Source organism: Thalassophryne amazonica, chromosome 5, assembly GCF_902500255.1.
Source record: "Thalassophryne amazonica chromosome 5, fThaAma1.1, whole genome shotgun sequence".
NCBI lineage: Eukaryota > Metazoa > Chordata > Actinopteri > Batrachoidiformes > Batrachoididae > Thalassophryne > Thalassophryne amazonica.
Window position 1 is genome coordinate 26,283,285 of NC_047107.1, and position 24,633 is coordinate 26,307,917.

General features: G+C 42.2%; 1 long non-coding RNA gene across 1 annotated transcript; it reads left to right on the plus strand.

Moving 5' to 3' along the window:
- Nucleotides 1-183: 183 nt before the first annotated feature.
- LOC117510207 lies at nt 184-20,566 on the plus strand. Its single transcript, XR_004560646.1, has 3 exons — nt 184-195; nt 890-894; nt 19,634-20,566. It is a non-coding gene; the product is annotated as an uncharacterized LOC117510207 (long non-coding RNA).
- The last annotated feature ends 4,067 nt before the right edge of the window (nt 20,567-24,633 follow it).

Consider the following 24,633-nt stretch of genomic DNA (forward strand, 5'->3'; position numbering starts at 1 on the left):
TACTTACTGAGAAAAAGAATCACAGAGACTGAGTGGAATCTGTCTACACCTCTTCATTGTTTATTCTGTAGCAGGGCTTATACAAATATAGCAAGAGAGCAACGAAACAGACTACACTTGCTGAGAGAGTGATCACCCCAATTTTAATGTGGAGTAACTTGAGGCAACACTAAAATAAAATACAAAAATAAAATGGTTTGGCAGCCAGAGTTCAGTCAGATATTCACTTGAATAATTTGTGCAGAGGTCAACTTTGGTGAACCTTGGTGTAAAATGTACAGTTGGTGTTGAACGGTTGCATGTGTACACTCATTATTGGCATAACTGTTATGATAATTTTGGGTTTTAATGATGTCTTTGAACTCTTCTTTTGTTAGGGTGAAATGATGGTACAGCATTCAACATTAATGACTTTAAAAAACAAGAATTGGTTACACCAATTTGGACTAATTTTGGATCTTCTCTATGCCTTCTACTCTTCTCTTCTCTATGCAAAGGGACAAAATTGTACGTACAGCAAATCCAGAAAGTGTTCACAGCACTTGACTTATTCCACATTTTCTTATGTTACAATCTTATTCCAAAATGTATGAAATTCATTTGTTTCCTCAAAATTCTACACACAATACACCATAATGACAATGTGAAACCCGTTTTTCAAGTTTTTTGCAAATTTATAACAAAAAAAAATGAAGAAATCACATGTACATAAGTATTCACAGTCTTTACCATGAAGCTCAGAATTGAGCTCAGGTGTATCCTGTTTCCATTGATCATCCTTGAGATGTTTCTACAGCTTAATTTGAGTCCACTTGGGGTAAATTCAGTTGATTGGATATAATTTGGAAAGGCACACACCTGTCTACATATAAGGTTCCACAGTTGACAGTGCATGTCAGAGCACAAACCAAGCATGAAGTCAATGGAATTGTCTGTATACCTCTGAGACTGGATTGTCTCGAGGTACAAATCTGGGGAAGGATACAGAAACATTTCTGCTGCTTTGAAGGTCCCAGTGAGCACAGTGGCCTCCATCTACTGTAAATGGAATAAATTTAGATCCACCAGGACTCTTCCTAGAGCTGGCTGCCCATCTAAACTGAGCGAATGGGGGAGAAGGGCCTTAGTCAGGGAGGTGACCAAGAACCCAATGGTCACTATGTAAGAGCTCCTGCATTCCTCTGTGGAGGAAGAAAAACCTTCCAGAAGGACAACCATCTCTGCAGTTATCCACCAGTCAGACCTGTATGGTAGAGTGGCCAGACAGAAGCCACTCCTTAGTAAAAGGCACATGGCAGCCCACCTGGAGTTTTCCAAAAGGCGCCTGAAGGACTCTCAGACCATGACAAAACAAAATTCTCTGGTCTAATGAGACAAAGATTGAACTCTTTGGTGTGAATGCCAGACGTCATGTTTGGAGGAAAAGAGGCAACATCCCTACAGTGAAGCAGGGTGGTGGCAGCTGCAGCATCATGCTGTGGGGATGTTTTTCAGCTGAAGGAACTGGGAGACTAGTCAGGATTGAAGGAAAGATGAACGCAGCAATGTACAGAGACATACTGGATAAAAACCCGCTCCAGAGTGCTCTTGACCTCAGACTGAGGGACAGTTCATCTTTCAGCAGGACAATGACCCTAAGCACACAGCCAAGATATCAAAGGAGTGGCTTCAGGACAACTCTATGAATGTCCTTGAGTGGTTCAGCCTGAATCTGATTGAACGTCTCTGGAGAGATGTGAAAATGTCTGTGCACCGACGCTCCCCATCCAACCGATGGAGTTTGAGAGGTGTTGCAAAGAGGAATTGGCAAAACTGCCCAAATATAGGTGCACCAAACTTGTGGCATCATATTCAAGAAGACTTGATTCTGTAATTGCTGTCAAAGATGCATCGACAAAGTATTGAGCAAAGGGTGTGAATACTTATCTACATGTAATTTCTCAGTTTTTAAATGAGTTGTTAAATAAATTTGCAAAAATTTTGAAAACTTTTTTCGTGTTGTTATTATGGGGTGTTGTGAGTAGAATATTGAGGGGAAAAAATAAATTTACTGCATTTTGGAATAAGGCTGTACCATAACAAAATGTGGAAAAAGTGCAGCGCTGTGAATACTTTTTGGATGCACCATACAGGCTCAAATGCTGTATGTACATACATTCACTTAAATATTTTAATAAGTAGTGCTAAAGGTTCTACAGTGTATTTTAATATGACAAGGTAAAAGCCTATTAACTCCTGACTATCGCATTGCCCATGGGGATCTACGGGATCTAGATTAGGTAGTGTTTATACAACCCCTGGCAAAAATTATGGAATCACCGGCCTCGGAGGATGTTCATTCAGGTGTTTAATTTTGTAGAAAAAAAGCAGATCACAGACATGACACAAAACTAAAGTCATTTCAAATGGCAACTTTCTGGCTTTAAGAAACACTATAAGAAATCAAGAAAAAAAATTGTGGCAGTCAGTAACGGTTACTTTTTTAGACCAAGCAGAGGGAAAAAAATATGGACTCACTCAATTCTGAGGAATAAATTATGGAATCACCCTGTACATTTTCATCCCCAAAACTAACACCTGCATCAAATCAGATCTGCTCGTTAGTCTGCATCTAAAAAGGAGTGATCACAGCTTGGAGAGCTGTTGCAACAAGTGGACTGACATGAATCATGGCTCCAGCACGAGAGATGTCGATTGAAACAAAGGAGAGGATTATCAAACTCTTAAAAGAGGGTAAATCATCACGCAATGTTGCAAAAGATGTTGGTTGTTCACAGTCAGCTGTGTCTAAACTCTGGACCAAATACAAACAACATGGGAAGGTTGTTAAAGGCAAACATACCGGTAGACCAAGGAAGACATCAAAGCGTCAAGACAGAAAACTTAAAGCAATATGTCTCAAAAATCGGAAATGCACAACAAAACAAAAGAGGAACGAATGGGAGGAAACTGGACTCAACGTCTATGACAGAACTGTAAGAAACCGCCTAAAGGAAATGGGATTTACATACAGAAAAGCTAAATGAAAGCCATCATTAACACCTAAACAGAAAAAAATAAGGTTACAATGGGCTAAGGAAAAGCAATCATGGACTGTGGATGACTGGATGAAAGTCATATTCAGTGATGAATCTCAAATCTGCATTGGGCAAGGTGATGATGCTGGAACTTTTGTTTGGTGCCGTTCCAATGAGATTTATAAAGATGACTGCCTGAAGAGAACATGTAAATTTCCACAGTCATTGATGATATGGGGCTGCATGTCAGGTAAAGGCACTGGGGAGATGGCTGTCATTACATCATCAATAAATGCACAAGTTTACATTGATATTTTGGACACTTTTCTTATCCCATCAATTGAAAGGATGTTTGGGGATGATGAAATCATTTTTCAAGATGATAATGCATCTTGCCATAGAGCAAAAACTGTGAAAACATTCCTTGCAAAAAGACACATAGTGTCAATGTCATGGCCTGCAAATAGTCCAGATCTTAATCCAGTTGAAAATCTTTGGTGGAAGTTGAAGAAAATGGTCCATGACAAGGCTCCAACCTGCAAAGCTGATCTGGCAACAGCAATCAGAAAGTTGGAGCCAGATTGATGAAGAGTACTGTTTGTCACTCATTAAGTCCATGCCTCAGAGACTGCAATCTGTTATAAAAGCCAGAGGTGGTGCAACAAAATACTAGTGATGTGTTGGAGCGTTCTTTTGTTTTTCATGATTCCATAATTTTTTCCTCAGAACTGAGTGAGTCCATATTTTTTCCCTCTGCTTGGTCTAAAAAAGTAACCGTTACTGACTGCCACAATTTTTTTTCCTGATTTCTTATAGTGTTTCTTAAAGCTAGAAAGTTGCCATTTGAAATGACTTTAGTTTACATCCTCCGAGGCCGGTGATTCCATAATTTTTGACAGGGGTTGTAAAATAGGTAGCTGACGTTTTTTAAGGGTGGTAAATTATCCAGTTTCGATAATGACTTGGAATGGCTTATGAGTCCAGAGGCCACTTTGCTTTTAATATACAGATGATTTACCGCCCCCTGCTGGAATGGTGTGTGAGTCTAGAATGTAATAATCAACATCCATTCTTCACTGTTGTTACCCAATATCCCTAATTTCTCCAAAATTATAAGTTCTATCAACTTTCCATTTTTTGCAGCATTCATCCTTGACCCAAAATATATAAGCATACCAAAGGGCAAATTTCAGCTCTCCCCAGTTTCTCCAAGATCAAAGCCATACACACACATGCATGCATACACATACATAGAGGCCACTTGGCTTTTAATATATAGATTAGTGATCATAATTGACTACAACCGGTAGTTTCTCTTTGCCAGCGTAAAAAGGATGTGGTTAACTGACTGAACAATACTCAAAACAATGGGAAAGTAAAAAAAAAAAAAAGAACGAGAATTGTTATTTTAGACAAATTGGAAAGGTTTCTTGAAGCCATTTCTAAACAACTACAGAATGGTTGTCCAATTGTCTGGGACAAGTAAAACATATGAAAGGACAACAGATATCCTCTATAATATTGCCCGAGTTGAACAAGTCCAATTTTTCCAGGGTGTTAACCAGGGATTAAATGAAAAGTTTATAGTTGTGAGTTTGTGTGACTTGGTTTTAAAGTCATGACTGTGTTAGTCTACATTCATGTAAAGGACAAAGTTTCCATCTTTTCCGTCAAACTTTAAGTTCCTTTTTCCATTTTAATTAAACACCCTTTCAAGTAGTGTCACAAAGTAATGTACATAATTTTTAATAGGGGGACTACATGCCATATTAGATTTTGGTTGCGCAGGGGATTGTGGGAAATGTGTTCCTGCTGCGGACACACAGACACGGTCAGAAAGTAAACAAAAGGCATGGATTAATTGTGTCACTGGATGGTTCAATAACAATCTCAGGGATAAACATCTGAGCTTCTATGTTTTTCCTAAGAATGCAACACTTAGAAACAAGTGGATTTACAATATTGGAAGGACTGGAAATAAGTGAAATACGTGAACATTTAGCAAGTTTAAGCCGACATCAATCCACGGAGTCTGCAGCAGTTTCTTTTTAAACTTGCAATTCTGCACCTCAACTATCTTTTTAGTTCTGCTACTGTTGCTGCCTCGAATGGTGAGTTAATAACAGCTCCAGGTACATCTTCTGGGTCCAAAATGGGCTGAAAAGTACCACATCCCTCTTTCTTTACATCCATAGATGCCAGCTGTAGGCATACAGTCTATCCCATGATGCACTGTGTGAGGGCTTCTTCCGGGCATGCACACTGACACATGCAATCCCCCTACAGACTGTATAATAGCGAGTGTAAGGTCGCAAAATATTCGAACGTTTCACATTTAATGTATTACGCCACGCCTTGACTGGCCGCGCACGCTGCCATGTTATGCAGAGCGAGAGAAAGTTGCGCACCGAAGATGATGCCAAAATGGGTGAATTTAAGATACCATACGAAAGTATTGATGTGGATTTTTGGATTCTGATACAAAATTACCATTTCACATTTCATTGAATTTTCACATTTAATGTATTACTCATTACATTACCGGCTGGCCGTGCGCGCTGCTATGCTATGCTGAGCAAGAGAAAGTCACGTACCGAAGACAATGCCAAAATGGGTGAATTTAAGCTACCATACGAAAGTATTGATGTGGATTCTGATACAGAATTACTGTTTCACATTTGATGGATTACTCCGCGCCCTGACCGCTGTTGTAGCGACGCTGCCTTGGCTCCATGGTAAGGCTCGTCGACCATATTACCTGCAGAAAAATAAACCATGCAAAAGATGGAACGAGAATGGGAATAACCCCCTTGTGTCTGATGATTTGCGGACGTTCATGCTGGATTATGGTTGCAAATATCTGTTGCAACCACATAACCACCATGAATGTCCACAAATCATCAGACACAACAGTGTTATTCCCTAATTATTATGGCCTATTAGAAAAATGAATTAATTAAATTTTTAAATCCTGACTCTTGCTCTCCAACTTCCAATTTGAATGCAGTCAAGTCTGGGTGTTCGTAAATACTTGCATTGTCAAAAAACTGTATTCCAAAAAAATGCATGTTGCACGTGTCTACAATGAAACAAGGAAAAAAAAAATCTGGAGTGAAATTTCTGTAGATCAAAAAAAAAAAAAAAAAAAAAAACCTGAAGCTATTTCCACCTGGAAATTTAAAGTCAATTTACCTTGATATGTTCTTTATTTTGTCAGTAAATATTGCTTGCTCTTGATTATTAATTCCACCTCAACACAAACACGTCTTGCTTCAGTGACTAAACAAAACAACTAGCATGACTAGCTTGCGCACAGCTAGCTTGAAAGAGAGCCAGAGGTCACTTACAAAGTAATATATTTTGATACCGTGTGATATTATGCACCCAGTTAGTGATTTTAACTAAGGTATGACTGTAGTTTTGATGCTAGGTGCTTATGTATGAAAATTAGCTCTGCACTGACATAGCAGCAGCAGCTGTAGGACACACAAGAAGTCCAAAATTTGATTTACCAAGCCAGCATCTTCACCTTTTTGTGATGAAAATGAAATTCACATTACAAATTCCGAATGTGAACAGGGTCTTACACTGAGCTACAGCGCCAGTGTACTCATATTTATTGGATGATTCATGTAGCACTGCCCATTCTGCAGAATAGAAGTTTATGGCAGGCAAAATATTAGTGAATAACAACAATTATTATAAAGAACAGCAAAAAAAAAAATTCACTGTCAAAGTGGACTTTTAATTACAGAGATTTAGGGGACGATGCTGTGCGGCCCAGAGTTATGGCTGGATTCCACTCACGTAGCTCTTTGAGGGACTGAGTGAAAGCCTGCCTCTGCCAGAAGCGCCATCCTTGTCCCAGTGGTGTTCCACCTTAAAAAGACGAATCTATGTGCCTAACTAGCTCCCTGACATTGAAACACCGTGACTCACACTGCTGTGCTATTTCAGTAAGGCTGCTGGCAAGCCACGTGTGCCTGTAGCATCTCCGCTCCGCGCTTTGGTTGTTTGTTTGCCTCCAGCTCAGCTGTTTACTTGTAATTTGGACATCTGTCAAGCTGGTTTGTTTGCTACCCTGTGGTGTGATTCAGGGTACCTTTGCCAAATCTTGGAGGATAGATCACCAGTCTTGGCTGTACAGACAGAGCAGCGGTTTTGTCTGCAGCGGTATAATTTAGCGGTATAATTAAGTAAGCATGGAGCAGCAATGAAGGGCACAGGAAAATGAGGCAACAAGTTGAGCTAATCCAGGCCACTGGTCACAAACCCTCATGGTTGTTCTCACTGTCTTGTCTGTGTCTTAATAATGTCCTGTGGTGCGTCCTGGCGTTATTTGCTCGCGACTTGTCCTGTAGCACTGTTCAACACAGACCCCGTTAGGCACAGGGGGAGGTCGAGGCACAATTAACCACCTGCTGGCGAGGGAGCCGTACTGCGCAACCTTTCACATGTGCACGCAGTCACATTTGCAGAATTACTCATGCACAAATTCGTACCCTGTACACGGGTTTGGCCGTGGCATCAGTCATGAAGCGGCGGTACAAAGCTTGCAAACAGATCGTGAGCATTAGGAGAGCAGTGCTGATTTCAAATTTGCTCTCTGATCATGTTTCATCCCCGGCGTTACTAATTTGCTCATCTCCTTAATGAACATTATCGGCAGGATTGCATTAACGAGCCACTTACATTTTCTAATAGCTAAAGTCACGCTTCATGCTCACATTAGGCGTAGTGTACATGCCCAGACAATCAATACTGATTACAATCAGGTCCACTAGTATTTGGACAGGGACATGTTTTTTGTCTTTTTTTTTTCCTTGTGTGCACCACCACAATGGAGAAGAAATGAAATAATATTGTAGTGCAGACTTTCAGCTTTAATCAAGGGGTTTAACAAAAATATCAAACTAACCATTTCGTAATTACAGCTGTTTTTATATACAGTCCATCCATTGATTATTAGTAACAGTTCATTACCTTTGCAGGTAGTTTTGTTTATATAGGGCCCCTTCACACATAACACGACTGAAGCCAACTAGCGCACAAAGGAGTGATTGCATGCTATTCTTGAAAAATCGGAGCTAGCTCCAATGCCTCATACACCTGTCACTACAGAGAGTACCCCGTGAGAGCCCATTCGATCTCTCTCGCAGCAGGTGTCCGCCAAATTCCAGGTGACACAAAATGAACATCCAACACTGCTCGCTGGGCACTTAGAAAATGTGTGGCCATTCACACTGTTAGCACAAAAACAGTGAGCAACCGATCACTGTCGAGCTAGATGTGAAATTTGGCGAAGTGCAAAAAGTAACACACATGTGGCCTCCATGTGTATCACACGTGTGCCTCGCCCCCCCCCCCCCCAAAACACATGTGCCATATGTGTGTTTCACTCCCCCCCCAAACACATGTGACATACCAGGGGGGAGCACACTTGCATAAAATGCTGATATGTATGTACAGACATGATCACATGGGGGCCGGACAGCCAAGTCTGAGCGCACACAGCACAGGGACGCACCTCCCTGTTGCTGACCAGAGCCTCACTGACAGCTACAAATGACCGCTTAATTTCACATTAAAAACACAGAGACCACAGCCAGGACAGGTATGTTAATAAGTACTACATTACCTACCAGGGCCGGCCCAAGCCTTTATGGGGCCTTAAGCAGAATTTCATTTGGGGGCCCTCCTACCATCACCTCAGCACCAGATGCCTCATTATTCCATAGGCTACACTGTTATGTGTGTAACATACCCACAATCATTAGCATTATTTGTAATTATCTTACATCATACAGGTGTCATTCTTGTTTTTAACCTTAAAGGGGTAGCAAACTCATAAATATGTTTTAATTAACTTCTACATACAGCGTGATGTATAAGTATGGCTCATTAATTTAACTATTTGAAAGTAACATCAGCAGGCAGGAGACTGCATTTATAGTAAACACGTTAAATAGTTTAATTTCTTTCAGATGTGCAATGGTGTGCAAAATGTTCAATATCCAAATACAAAATAGAATCAAATGACATTCACATTATCTTACAGAAAAATAAAGTAATCAAAATTAAATAAATAATCTCCAAAATGAACATAGAAATCCACAACATAACAGCAATGTGTGTGCATAGCAATGCACACACATTGCACTGGGGGCTATTGCTTTAACTTTGGCCTGCAAACCATTGAGAGCTGAGCTACTTTTCTCCACCTTTTGCACCAAATTAATCTGAGGAGTTGATCTGCCCTGCTGTTTAACTCTACGTTTTTCTTCGTAAGGAAGACTATCAAATGGCTTCACCAAAATCCGGTCCACAACATTCAAATTGTCTGCCATTATGTGCAGCTTGCTACCTAGCTAGCTCGCTAGCTGGGACTGGCGCGAGGCTAATGTGAAGTGTGTCCGCCTGTGAGTGCTTTGTGACGGTGGAGGAGCTCAGCAGCACACACTGCTTGGTAGGGACAGAAACTGCGATAGAAGTCAGAAAGAGTGATAGAAGTCAGTCTCCAAACACAAGCAGCTACAAAAACAAAAAAAAACACACCAGAAATAGAAGCTCGATTTGTCGCTAGTCATTTTTAACAAAGAAAATACCGCTAATAGGTTCAACTCAGAACAGAATGAAAATGCTCCCACGGATGTTTACACCAAAAGATCACTGATTCGCTCGTTTCGCTGTCAATCAAAAAGGGATTCAGCCTCAACAGGAGGCATCAATTAACCTAGTATTGGTATTTTGTCAAAATGAATTTATTTTTTTCGGTTGTAATACAATTTCGTTTAAATTATTCAATATTATTTTAATTTCATGTATATATTTACTTTTTTATCACAACGTCTCGGTGCTCTCGGGGCCCCCTGGTGGCGTGGAGGCCCTAAGCGACCGCGTAGTTGGCGTATGCCTTGGGCCGACTCTGTTACCTACATACACAATTACATAACAAATAACTAAAAACAAATGATCACATAACACAGAAACAGAGTGACATGTCGGGGTGTGTGCTGAACTGACAGGGGACATTGCTGCTGACAGCAGCAGCTGTTAAGATCTCTGATTCTGGGCGTCACAGCTGAGGAACACGTACCATGTTTTGATGGACATGACCTTACAACTGTCCACTGTGATGCGCGTTTGTCTGTTTGCTGTCCTCATGTGGACATACATAAAAACATATGTTGCTGTTGTGACTGGCAGCAGCGAGCGAGCGCATGGTGCACACATTGACAGGCTGTCCCAGGTGAAATGGACGGTCACATCATAACACACAGCAGGCAATCTGAATGTCACATCACCCACATGAGCTCTGTTCCACATGACACTGTGTCTGTCCTGCAGCACACTGTCGCTGGACATGCGCACGGAGATTACTGGACATGCCTGGGCAGCAGCTGCGGACATGATAAGAGCGCACTGCTTCATTTATGTCATTTCATGACTGTATGTCTGTGACCATGGGTCATCTACAGAGGAATAGATGGTTCATACTTGTATTGTCCGCTCAATAAGAGAGATTCAATAAAATGCTATGTTTTTTATGGTGTGTAGTTTTATTTTGTTTTCTCCACAGCAAAGGCGCAATGTCAATGTGGTGCAACATGTTCCAGCTGTTTGTTTTTTTTTTAATTTCACAACAGGGGCAATTATGGTGCAGGGGGGTTTTTTTTGTTGTTGTTGTTTTGTTTGTTTGTTTTGCTTTCTACATCTTCTAATTACTTAAAAAAATACATTTATCTCCTTGTTGATTTAAGGCATTTTATGCTCCTTTTATGGGACAGTGATGGTAGCACAGTGATAAAGTTTCTGTCTGTTAATCAGAGCTTTTGTAAATTGTAGGTTCGAATCCCACGGGTGGCATGTATTTTTTATTTTTATTTTTTCCACATCAGCTGCGCGATATGGTTCCACATGCTCTAGCTGCTCACATTGTGTTCCCGCTGCGACGGATTCATGCATGCGCATGAGCCATCGCACGAAACCATTGTAGCGGTATCGTTCACGCTTGCCCGACCACATGCCCCTCCCGATGTCAGCTCGATGTTTTTGTGGTGTGCTCATTCGCGCTGTTTCGCCGTGATTCGCCCTGATTCCCACTTATTCGTGTTATGGGTGAAGGGGCCCTTACATAGGTCAGGGGATGAAGGCACAAACATTTCCAAGTCACTGAATATAAACATGGTCCTGTGTGGCAAGTGTGTGTAGTAGTTCTCAAAAAATGAGTACCTTGTAGTAAATAGTGAGGGAAGCCACCAAGACACCAGTTCTCTGGCTGTGTTTGGAGATACTGCACCTAGTGCAGGTTTTGTCTGTTACATCACCAGTTAAACAGCACCATGGTAGACTAGAACACAGAAGGACATTACCTACAAGAAAATAGATGAATCAAGGCTTGACCTTCTGGCAAACTGTAGCTGAAATTTCATATCTTGTTTTTAAGAAAATCCTTATCCTACTCTGTTCCAATTCACCATGAAGAAGCATAACCAAATAATTAATGTGATTCTTCTTCAGGAAATCATTGTTTCTTTCAGGAAGTGCTTTTTTTTTTTTTTAAAGGTATTACAATATCATGATGCTCATTTTCAACTGGAGCCCTGTTCAGAAGGGATGACTTTTATTTGGGTAAGTGGAGTAATATAGTTTTACTGCAGCCCCTCTAATCTGCACATTTCTGATCTCTTCCTGCTGTGCCACAAGCTGATGAGCTCATTCAGGTGTCTGTTAGATTTGACTGAGCTGAATGAGGTAACGGATGGATGGCTGGGTGACTGGATAAGTGGATGAACGGATGAATGGATCATTGGACAGGTGACAAACAAAGGGGGCCCTAGCTTGATGATCTAAAGTGCATGGTCTAAAACACACAGTGCACGTGCACCTGATGTCACAAACCAACCCAATCTAATGCCATTTTGTGTAGCATTACAAAAAGTAAATGAATCTAATAGTTTTGTGATACTGTCACAAAATGTGTCACATTTTTGAATCAGTCATGAAATGGGGAGGAGGGTGTCTGTGGGGGTTAAAATGTAAAGAAAGCATCATGAAAATGTGACTCGTTTTGTGACAGGAGCACAGAAAAAGCGTAAAACGTCACTGCACTGAATGGCGACATTAAATGAAGTTAAGCATTTCATTGCAGGATTTCAACAGGCTCTGGTCAAGAAACAGGAATGCAGAACTAAGGCAGATGTTCAAGATCAACTGGCATCACTACAAGGAATCCTGGCCCAAGTTCAATAAACAACAAAATCAGGTAACTCACCAATAGTCTTTCTATGAACACACTGTAACAAAAAATTCCTGTCAATTTTACAATAATATACTAGCAACCAATTTCCAATATATTACTGTTAAAGTAGCAGGAAATTGTTGCAAAAATAATTACAGTTGTAGACTCACACCTACGGTCAACTTCACCTAAACAAATGTCTTTGGGGGTGGGAAGAAACAAACAGGCCACAGGCAGGAAGCAAACCTACAACCATTCTGCCGTGAGGCAGCAGTGCTAACCACTACACCACTAGGAATGAACACATCAACAATTCTAATCCAATTAAGTTTTTCCGCAAATCTGACTGGTTAATCGTGTGAGATTTCAGACCATAAAATATCGCGTGGATGGTGGCAAAATGTTATAACCGCTGTTGTGTTACTCCGCCCCCTGACCACGTTGCTGTGCATGTCACTAATGGCGGTGTCAGCTGAGAGCGTCAGAAACTGGCACAGTGACGGCGATGCCAAAATGCGTGGATTTAATGGATTTAAGTAGACTGATTGATGGATTTATGTTGATTTAACTCAATGCAGCTGACGAGGTGGAGAAATCCGAGGGGTTGCTCACAGAATTTCAAGTTTGGCATGAAGACGCTGTTGATACAGTCAGCTTTGACGAGCCGACTACACCCTGTCACAACGATTCGGTGACCGAATTCCTACAGAAAAATAAACCGTACAAACGATGGAATTAGGTTAGAATGGGAATAACCATTCCCATAAATTGAGTTGTAAAACTCAATTTGCGAAGGTAAAATCCAGTATGAACGTCTGCAAATCATCAGACACAACAGGGTTATTCCCTAAATTAAATGAAGGTGCTCACACAAAACATGACCTGTCCTGGGTTCATACTGCCTGCAATGAAACAGAAGTCTAATTAAATGCAAGAATCAGTTATTTATTTATTTATGTTGCATTTTCCATACCTTCCTAACAATTTCTGATTCAGGGCTGTAAATTTATTTTGATTCAGGGACTTTTGCTAATTTTTGCTCGATGGCTCATTGGTGTCATCCATCAAGTATCTTCATGTCAGTGTAAAAACTATTTGCAGTCACGCTGCCTGTGTCAGCCTTTCTATGACGTTAAGAGAGGAGGCTGCTGTGCTCATTGCCCCACTGGGGCGAGTGCTGCAGAATTAAGGCTGGTGTCATACTTTTCTATTCTCTTCTTTTTTCTTTGAACTTTTTACTTCTTCATGTTTGCAATTAACAGTAGCAGTATAGTGTAGGTGTAGTAGTAGTAGCAGCTGTCTCTTCTTGAGGCAGCTTTAGTTGCGCCCTAAAGCCCCCGTCACACATAGCAAGAATGTGGAGGAACCAGGCCGACGCTGCAAATATGGTCATAATCCAGATGCAGTGGAGAGGACAAGAGGCGTGGTCAGCCGTGTCAGAAGCATCTGGCTGCCTCATGCACACCTGCAGGATGCAGCCCAAACATATTTCAGACAACAGTCAGATGACACAGACTGCTGTCAGACGCCACCAACATTGGAGCTGTCACTTACCCACTCACTCACCCACACAATCAAATCTTCACATGTCCTCACATTCCCAACACTAAAATGACCTCTCATCAGGAGGAGGGTGCACTGGCAGGAGTGTGTGTGTCTGACATGATGGAGTGTGCGCATGTACGTGCATAGAACAAGTTATCCAAACAGCATGCGAGTGTGTGGCCAGATGAAATGTTCACTCAGCTGCGTGTATGGGTGTTCATAATGACTGTGCCAGCCACTCCGTGTGCACAAGTGCGGTACACGCGTGCACGTGCAAGCACAGTTGCTGTCCATCCAGAGAGCGCACAAAAAGGCTGACAACTGTCAGTGATCACCTGCTTGTGTACAGTCCAGTGAAAAATCCCTTGAGGTGTTTGCTCAATATACGAGGCCTGTGATGAAAAAAGCGGTCCTTTTTATTTTTTTCAAAAAATAAATGGATTTGATTCATATGTTTTTACGTCAGACAAGCTTGAACCCTCGTGTGCATGCGTGAGTTTTTTCACGCGTGTCGGTGATGTCATTCGCCTGTGGGCAGGCCTTGAGTGAGGAGTGCTCCACCCCGCCCGTCGGAATCTCTTTGTCTGAATAGTCGCTGCGGACGGCACGCGTTGCTTTATCAACATTTTTTCTGGACCTGTGAGGAATATCCGAGTGGACACTATTCGAGAAATTAAGCTGGTTTTCGGTGAAAAGTTTAACGGCTGATGAGAGATTATGGGGTGTTTGTGTCGCTGTAAGGACTTCCCACGGAGCGGGACATCGCGGAGCGCTTCCAGGCGCCGTCGTCGGCCTGTTTCGACCTGAAAACATTCTAATTTAAGGCTTAATTCACCCAGGATGTCGTGAGAGAACAGAGAAGATTCAGAAGAGGCCGGCATGAGGACTTTATGCGGATATTCCACTGTTTAAGGACATTTTGTAATGAAAGACGTGCGCGCAAATTCGCCGAGTCATTTCCATGACGACTCGACGAATCTGTGTGCACCACGACAGGAAAAACACCTCCATGTTGAAAACCATTTGTAAAATTCAGGTGGCTTTTGATGGCTTTCAACAAGTGAGTAACTGAGAAATTGTTTAACAGCTTGGGCATGTTCCAACTTGCCCGTTAAGGTTTCCAACGGAGGTGTTTTTCCTGTTGCGATCCCCCGCGGTCGGGTCCGGCCCGACATGCGACTCTGCCCGCATGTTCTTTCATTACAAAATGTCCGTTAACAATGGAATGTCCGAATAAACTCCTCATGCCGACTTCTTCTGAAAGTTCTCTGTTCTCTGACGACTTACTGGGTCAACAGAGCCTGAAATGTGGAAGTTTTCAACTTGAAACGGCGAGGCGCTGCCACCTCGAAGCGCAGATCACCGTCAGGCGCCGTGGGCCGTCCTTACGGCGACACTACCAGACCAAAATCTCTCATCAGCCGTTAAAATTTTTACAGAAAACCAGCTGAATTTATCGAATGGTGTCCACTCAGTTGTGCCTTACAGTTTTGGAAAAATTTTTATCAAATAAAGCAGCAGTCTCTGAGCCATTCCTAAACAATGAAAAAACGACGAAAGGGTGGGCCACTCCTCACTCAAAGACTGCCCACAGGCGAATGACATAACTGACAGGCGTGAAAAAACTCTCGCATGCCCACGAGGGTTCAAGCATGTCTGATGTAATCACACGTGATTCAAATCCATATGGTTTTTGAAAAAAATAATAAGGTCCATTACTTTTATCACAGACCTCGTATACTTGTGTTACGGAGGCCAGCAGGTGTCGCTGTGCATATGTAGTTAGTAAACCTCACTCCCAACAGCTCCAAAGGATTCTCTGGTCACCAAGCCAGAGCCCTTGGTTTTAGCCTTCTGGTTAGTCTGACTCCCATGCCGAGGATTATGAGTTTGCGTCCCGAGGGGAGCAAATGGGCGGAGTCATAACAACACAACGTAGAGTGCAGCCGCTACACTTGCATTGGTAGATTTTATTCATCCGGATGGACTCCGTAACTGCTGCTGAACTGTGCTGGCAGTGCGCCAACTTCCCACAGGTGCACAATATTCTTCAGACGCAACCAGCAAACTTTTTCTTCTCTCTTTCTTTAAACTCTTTTTTGTGCCCATTTCACTTGATACGCATCTTAACATAACTGTAGTTGGATTATCAGTGCGGGACGGTGCTTCACATGGGATTTATTTCTGCCAGAGGTGGATTATGCATTTGTCAGATGATCGACGTTGCCAGCACACAGCGCAGCTGGGTGAAAGGGACTTCACCAGCAGTCTGCGCTGCGCTGTGGAATGCGGGGTACCAGGGGTGAGTTACATGTTTATTTATGTCGTCATGTGCTTGGCAAACATTTCCACATCATACCTGCTACAGACTCAGGAGGAGAACATGTAATAATATGTACATTATAGCCGTGACATCCCGTTCAGCTGTGTTGCGGGGCACTGCACAGAGCCTCTGACGTGCACACAGTGCCACATGCATGTTATTGCATGTCAACATTTCCTTTGCCCTCCCTGGCCAGGGTCCAGTGGAGGTGGACATACGTGGCACAACATGTCGTCAGGCTTTGCTGTAACTGATCGATCTCAGAACTCAATCAACCATGATCAGATCATTTTAGATACTGTTTTGATGCCGTCAGAACATGTAGACTGCGATCAGATGATGCATAAACTGCATATAGACCACCGTCAGATGTGTCTCGCATCTCAATAGTGCCAAGAGTGTTTTGAACATGTGCAACACACTCAGAACAGCTGAGTGAATAGGACCAAATATGTAGATGTTCACAGACTGCCGTCTGTTGGTCTTCAGACCACACCTCAGTATTTCCCGATTGTGGCCGATTGTGTAATTCTGATGCCATTTGGCCTCAATCGGTGTATGTGCGATGGGGGTGTTACAGTTCTCTGGAGTCCAGAATAGGTGGGAGGTGATAGCTTTGATGAAGATGAAGTTTTCATTTCAGTCTCTGAATTAAACCCATCCTGAAGCAGGTAATCAGCTAATAATCACTATGACAGCACCAGTATAGATTAAACCAACTCAGACGTCAACTTTCATAGCATGGTATAACATAGAAGTTACTGGAACACTCTGACGTTCATGTAGGAAGATGTGTAGGAACACTGGTAGGAAAATACATGGGAACACTCCAGATAGATATTTACTGGGAAATCTACACACTGGAAATGCTGAGAGTAATACTCACAAAATAACACTAGGAACACTGCAAGAATGCATGATGGAAAGATGATGATCTGGCAGAGGATATATGAAAAGGAGTACCTTTTAATAGCCACTCAACAATCAATGATGGATGCACCACCACACAGGAGAGCAAACAAACAAACCCAGAAGTAGTGAGACATGGAAACCACAACAACGAAACAACAAAGAGCCAAAATAACAAGGAACTAATATAAAACTAAGAAAGGGCCGCGTAAAAAACACTAAGGTCATGGAGGGGAAGGGCACAAATGTGAAAGAGTAACACAAAAACAGCAAAAAGCATACAGCCAAGAGTAACACTAAAGAGACACTAGCACACTGCCCCAAACACCCTCTGTGAAAAAAACTCCAAACAATAACTAGACAATAACTAGACCTCGCAATGACAGCAAGAAAGCAAATAAAACACACTGACTCAGGAATGATGCAGTAGTGATTAGAGGACAACAAAACTACATAGAGAAACCTCAATGATGCCCTGAGAAAACTGACACAATCAGAAAACAGTCCACTGCGAAGAGGAGGAAACAACCGAGGGAGAACAAAAAGAACAATAACCACAATAAGAGAAGTAGTGACAAAAAGAAACAAAACCTGGACCCGGATCTGAAAACAACCACACACCCAACGTCAGCTCAGGTGTGAATACAGATCATGACATCTGGGGCATGTCTGATGAGACTGCTCTGTCTTTCTCTGTTTGAAGTGCTATCACTGGGTTTCTTGACAATGGAGGAAGCTGATCTTGTTCACTGGACCCTGGTCTAATGTTGCAGCTGACAACCTTTTCATCCTGGAGTGTGACATGAGTGATCTATAATTGGATTTTGTTTTGCTCCAGTGTTGCGTGCATTAATTCTTTGTTGTACTTTGTTTATTTGGTCTCTGTTATTGTTAGAATGACTTAAGCAGTTGGTCACCCCTCTGAGTCTAGCCTGCTTGAGGTTTCTTCCTTAAAAAACACCAGAGGCAGTTTTTCCTTACCAGTGTTGCCAATGTGCTTGCTCAGGGGGTTGGTAAGGTTAGACCTTACCCTTGTGAAGCACCTCGGCGCAACTAATGTTGTGATTTTGCAGAATATAAATTAAACTGAAATTGAATCTGTCAAGTTTTCTGGCAAGGAAAGATTCCTGTGCTTGGTGTCCGGATCATTTACAAGAGCAGCAGTCATCCACCACAAATCCATGAGGCAAAGCATTTTAGCGCTTCATTCCATACCACCTTCTCCACCTCCTCTGACCGCCCAATCTCCTCCATATTCCACCTGTCTCAGACAGCCCCAACTGTTTTCTGCTGCCGCACAATTGCAATGCATAGGCACTGTGCCTAGCCACACCCCATCTTCAGACCAACACACCCATGAGTGCACAAATGAACATAAAGACATTATAAAGGTATTCCCTACTTCTGTCAGCTGTACACTAGTAGTGGCACTTTTTAACACATTGTGGTTTGCACTACTTTGTGCCAGGTAAACAATCGGTTCAGATAGATTGATAGATTGATTGATTGATTGATTGATTGATTGATTGATTGATTGATTGATTGATTGATTGATTGATCTGTGCTGTGGGAGCAGAGACAAAATACCATCTTCACTGTTCCAGCCACTCAGCATCTAGGGTCAGATGGTGGACCGGGTTTAGTCCTTCAAGTACAGAACAGAGATAGACACCTGAACCTCCGGCTAGCGACCAATGGCGTAAGACGTGCTCCAGGAGCTCCTGCGTATATCTGCTAAAAACTTATCAAGGTGCCCTTTTTTTCAAGCTGTGCTAACAAAAACTGTTTCTATAAAACCACGTTGACTTTCGTAAGTACCGATATGCCTGCAAAACTCAGAAATACAACTAGTTCTACGACATCGCAGGCGCGGCCTACCTCAACGGCTACATCCTCGAGCCAGAGTGGCTCCCCATCGCCGCCCCCTGAAGCTAGTGCTAACGTTAGCACCATTAGCCCGGACCGGCCTTCAGAGATTGTTTCAGTGGATTTTAAAGCAGAGCTGCTGGCTGCTATCCGGGAGGAGATGGTGGGTGTTTTTAAGGCAGAACTACAGATGGCAATGTCTGAAACACTGTCCCAAATCAAATCTGAATTACAGTGTTAAGACGGAGCTGACAGCTAGCCTAGCCGCTACGAAGTCAAACGTGAGCGAGCTAACACAAACTGTGACAGGAATGGAGGAATCGCTGTCAACTTATACGGATGACGTGGTGTCACTTAGGGGTAAGGTGGAAAGCCTGTCTACCAGAGTCATTGCTCTTGAGAGTAAGTGTGAAGATTTAGAGGGGACCTCCCGCTGCAATAATGTCAGAATCATTGGGCTATCTGAGCAGCACGGCCCGGTTACAGCGGCCTCTATTTCAACCTTACTTAAAGACGCATTCAAGCTGGATAAAGAACCTGTTATAAATCGTGCCCACAGATCATTAAACCCTAAACCCAGACCCGGAGAGCTACCACGTCCAGTAATAGCGCGTCTGCATTATTATGCGGACTGCGCAGACATTCTGCAGTGGGCCAGAAAGGAGCAGCGGATCAGGATTGGAGACTCAACGATCTCCGTCTTCCCCGACCTCACAGCACGAACAGCGAAAGCACGTGCGGCCTTCAACGATGTCAGACGTCAACTCCGAGACATTCCAGGCATACGGTATGGTCTCATATATCCTGCACGCCTTTGAATTGCGACGAGTGAAGGAGTCACAAAGGACTTCACTTCATCGGGAGAGGCGGCTGTCTCCGTGAAGACACTCACATAGAAACAAGTTTTCTGCAAAGGTTTGATTTTGTGAGCCAATTGCCTTCAAAATGACTTTGAACATTACCTCTTAAATTTAATAATGTGTGTGACGTTTTGTTTTACTCTATTTTTGTAAATTAGAATGGCAAGGGCTTTATTTTGTAATTACAATTACACTGAGTATTTTTTATAAGTAAGATTTACATTTTGCACATTTAAATATGTTAAATATACACCTTGTAGTTTGTTCAGTTAAATAGTTTATAGTTATGCAGGAGCTCCGGGTTGGATAATTGTGAGTATGGCGATTAGGTCAGATACTAGGAATTTAGCAGTAGGAGTTTTAGCTCCTTGTGGAGCTTGCACTGATACCTCATCATTTGGGGATGGGGTAATGGTAAGTGCGGGGGGAGGGGGGTCAGGGTCATTGTTATTTTGTCTTTTTTTTAAGCTTTTCTTTTTTAAGGGGGAGGGGGGCAAAACATGATCGCTACCTCATATTTGACACAAACTGTAGATGGTTGGTACTAAGATGTCAGATGTGAGATTTATTAGTTGGAACATTAAAGGTTTGGGGAGTGCAGTCAAACATTCAAGGGTATTTTCTCATTTAAAGCGGTTAAAACCTGACATTGTCTTTTTGCAGGAGACACATATGAGAACTAACAATCAAGCTCGACTAAAATGTCCCTGGGTTGCTGAAGTTTTTCATTCCAGCTTCAATTCCAAGGCCAGAGGGGTTGCCATCCTGATAGGTAAAACAGTCCCATTTACACAGACAAAAATGATCTCGGACAGGAATTGTTGTGAAAGTGTAGTGACACGGACCCACAACAGGGGGCGCAAATGAACGGTCAATAGATGAGCCAAAAAGTAACAATTTAATGTTGTGAAGGAGCACAACGAATATACAGACAATCACAGAATCTGATAACAGTCAATCCACAAAGGTGACGTGTGGGCAGGCTCGAGGATAGAAGACGTCTGTCCTGAGAAGAGCCGGAACCACACGATTTCCGCCGCCACCGAACCTGGTGAATACTGGAGCCGCCAAGTCCCGAATTCCCAGGTGATCACCGTCCCCGACTGTCGGATCTGGTACTGCTGGCGAAGAGCAAAGACAGTCAAGTGTGGGTGTGTGTACACCCCGTAACAACAACGGTGGGAATGCCACCTCCACCTCTAACACACACTCGTGCAGCGTCTGTGTAACCACTTACGATATCTCGGCGATGAGGTGGAGATGACGTCTGGGTTTTATGGAGTGAGATAATGAAGCATGAATGAGTGACAGCTGTCAGGAAATAATGAGTGACAGCTGTCACTCCCGGCTGTGTCTGTGGCGGCAGCACCCTCTCGTGCCTGAAGCCCGCACTTCAGGCAGGGCGCCCTCTGGTGGTGGGCCAGCAGTACCTCCTCTTCTGGTGGCCCACACAACAGGAATGGCAGGTATTTGATTATTCTAGGGACCATATAGCGGATTCCTATTTTGCTCATCAATGTTTACGCACCAAATTTTGATAACCCTAGCTTTTTTAAGTTTATTCGAAAATTTACCATCTTTAAATGACTGTTTTTTAATCTTTGCGGGGGACACGAACTGTGTTATTGACCCACAATTAGATTGTTCTAAAGCAAGTTTAAATCAATCACAGATGTCAAAAATTCTAAGCAATTTTATGTCCAATAATGGCTACATAGACCCCTGGAGATTTCGGAATCCAACAGGCAGGCAATACTCATTTTATTCACAAGTATACCAGACTTTCTATTGAATTGACTATTTCTTTGTTGATGCCAGACTAACACCCAAATTAATGGATATCACTTATCATCCAATCATTATTTCAGATCATGCACCTTTATCCTTGGAAATCCGGATGTCATCCGAGCCTTGCTATGCCACACAGTGGAGATTCAACATATCCCTTTTATCTGATTATAAATTTCATGAGTTTATTGTGAACGCAATTAAGGAATTCATTTCTCTTAACCAATCTAAATCTGAACCCATCTCAAGTGCACTCCTGTGGGAGTCTTTAAAGGCCTACCTAAGGGGACAGATTATTTCGTACTCAGCACACAAGAAAAAATTACAATTATCAAAGATCCAAAAGCTTTCAGCTGATTTAGGACAGGTGGACCAACAACTCACAACCACACCATCCCCTGACTTATTGAAGCGCCGTGTGGCACTAAAAACAGAGTTAGACTTGATTACTACCACAGAGGCGGAGCGCTTATTATTACATTCTCACTCTAGATATTACGAACACGGTGACAAATCTGGAAGGTTGTTGGCTCATCAACTACGCAGGCAAGCTGCTGCACGCTTAATATCTCGTGTAAAAGATGAGTCGGGAGTGGTGGCAGAACAACCAGCCCTTATAAATTCAGTATTTTCATCTTTTTATAAATCATTATATAGTTCTGAGCCCCCATCTGATTTGACCGATATGCAGGCATTTTTGCAGGACTTAAAATTCCCAGAACTGAGTACAGACATGATGAATATATTGGAAACTCCACTGACAACACAAGAACTCACCTCAGCTCTCCAAAAAATGCAAAGCCATCAGGTGCCAGGACCAGATGGGTTCCCGGTTGAATTTTTCAAAGCATTCCACAACCAACTTGTTCCACTATTACATTCTGTTTATGTTGAGTCTCTATCTGGCGGTTCACTCCCATTTACACTGAGACAGGCCTCTATTAAAGTTCTTCTTAAGAAGGACAAAGATCCAGAACTTTGTTCTTCCTATAGGCCTGTCTCATTGATGAATGTGGACACCAAGGTTCTTGCAAAGGCTCTAGCGCTCCGTCTTGAGAAGGTACTCCCGTCAGTTATATCAAAAGAGCAGACTGGTTTTATAAAAGGGCGGCAACTTTTCTATAATGTCCGTACCTTATTAAATGTTATTCACTCTAGAGCAGATGCCACCACGCCTGAAGTGGTAATCTCTATCGACGCTGAAAAGGCGTTTGATCGAGTTGAATTGCATTATCTATTCGCAGTTCTGGCAAAATTCGGATTTGGCAAGGTTTTTACTTCATGGGTACAGCTCCTTTATACATTACCATGTGTCAGTGTTATAACCAATAACGTGCAATCTAGATATTTTCCTCTAAACCGCGGCTGTAGACAAGGCTGTCCTTTGTCCCCTCTTCTTTTTGCTCTTGCAATAGCGCCCCTGTCTATTTACTTGAGGTCCTCTCCAACTTTCACAGGCATTATTCGCTCACATATGGAACTCAAATTATCCTTATATGCCGATGATTTGTTATTGTATGTCGCAGACCCAGTCAAAACCTGCCCCAATATTCTTTTTTTTTTTTTTTTTTTTTTTGCAGATGTGGCTTGTTTTCAGGTTACAAGGTTAATGTATCTAAAAGTGAATGTTTTCTGGTTAACACTCAGGCAATGCGACTCTCACAATCTGATATTCCTTTTCAGTTGAGTGTGACGGGATTTAGATATTTGGGGGTCTGTGTGGCCAGATCCTATAAATCTCTATATGCTGAAAATTTTACTCCTCTAATAACTGCGATCAAGGCAGATTTTCAGAGATGGAGCTCTCTCCCTCTGACACTGATCGGAAGAATTAATGTGGTCAAGATGAATGTTCTTCCTAATTTTTTGTTCTTGTTTCAATGCTTGCCTTTATTCTTATCAAAGAAGGTTTTTAAAAATATTGACACTGTGATCTCTCACTTTTTGTGGAACGGCAAGAAACCCAGGGTTAGACTGAAAATCCTCCAAAATTGTAAATTTGACGGTGGTCTAACTCTACCGAATTTTAAATTTTATTACTGGGCTGCAAATATAATCAAAATCAGGTTCAGGTTCAGGTAACTTTATTTGTACCCGTAGGTAGATTTGGCTTGCAGCAAACAGAAAACAGAAAAAAGGCGTCCATGTTAGTCAACACAACAACAACAATAAAAAACACTAAAAATACTAACAAAGAACATACACAAAACAAGTTAACAAACACCACCAAGGACTCACAACCTTAAAACCACTAAAAAGATGGTCAGCTTAAAACTAGTGTGCAAAGGGCAAATAAATAAATAAGTATCTAAATATAACCATATGCAAACCTACTAAGATTTGTTCAGTTGCACAATTGCTGCTGGGACAAAACTACTCCTGTAGCGTTTTGTTCTACACCTTGGGACTCTAAACCTACGGCCAGAAGGTAAAAGCTGAAATTCATTAGCCAGGGGGTGGGAGTCATCAACTATAATGCAGTTGGTTATCCGCTGTAATTGTTTAGTGTACAGGGACTCTAAACTCAGCTGCGATTCACCAATCAACCGACTGGACCATTTAATGATCTGACTCAGTCTGTTCCTATCCTTCAATGTCAAACTGCCAAACCATGCCACCAAAGAAAAAGCTAAAACAGATTCAATAAAAGCACGATAAAATAGTGTTAACATGGTTCGGCCAATGTGAAAATACGACAGTTTCCTGAGACAGAACAAGCGCTGATGTCCCTTCCTACACACCGCCTCACAGTTTGCCTCAAACTTCAGCGAGTCATCAATAATAGTCCCAAGGTATTTATAAGTTTTCACAATTCCGACTGGTTGACCATTCATTGTTGTGTTGCCAGGTGTGCTACCATTCTTCCTAAAATCAATGACCATATCTTTAGTTTTAGATATATTAATCTGAAGATATGAGTCCTCACACTATTTAACAAAATGGTCAACTACAGGACCGTGGCTACTCTCATTATCCCGCAGCAGACTGACAATCACTGTATCATCCGCGTATTTTAAAATGAACCTGTTTTTAAAAGTGCTCTGACACATACTGGTATAGAGAATAAATAACAGAGGTGAGAGC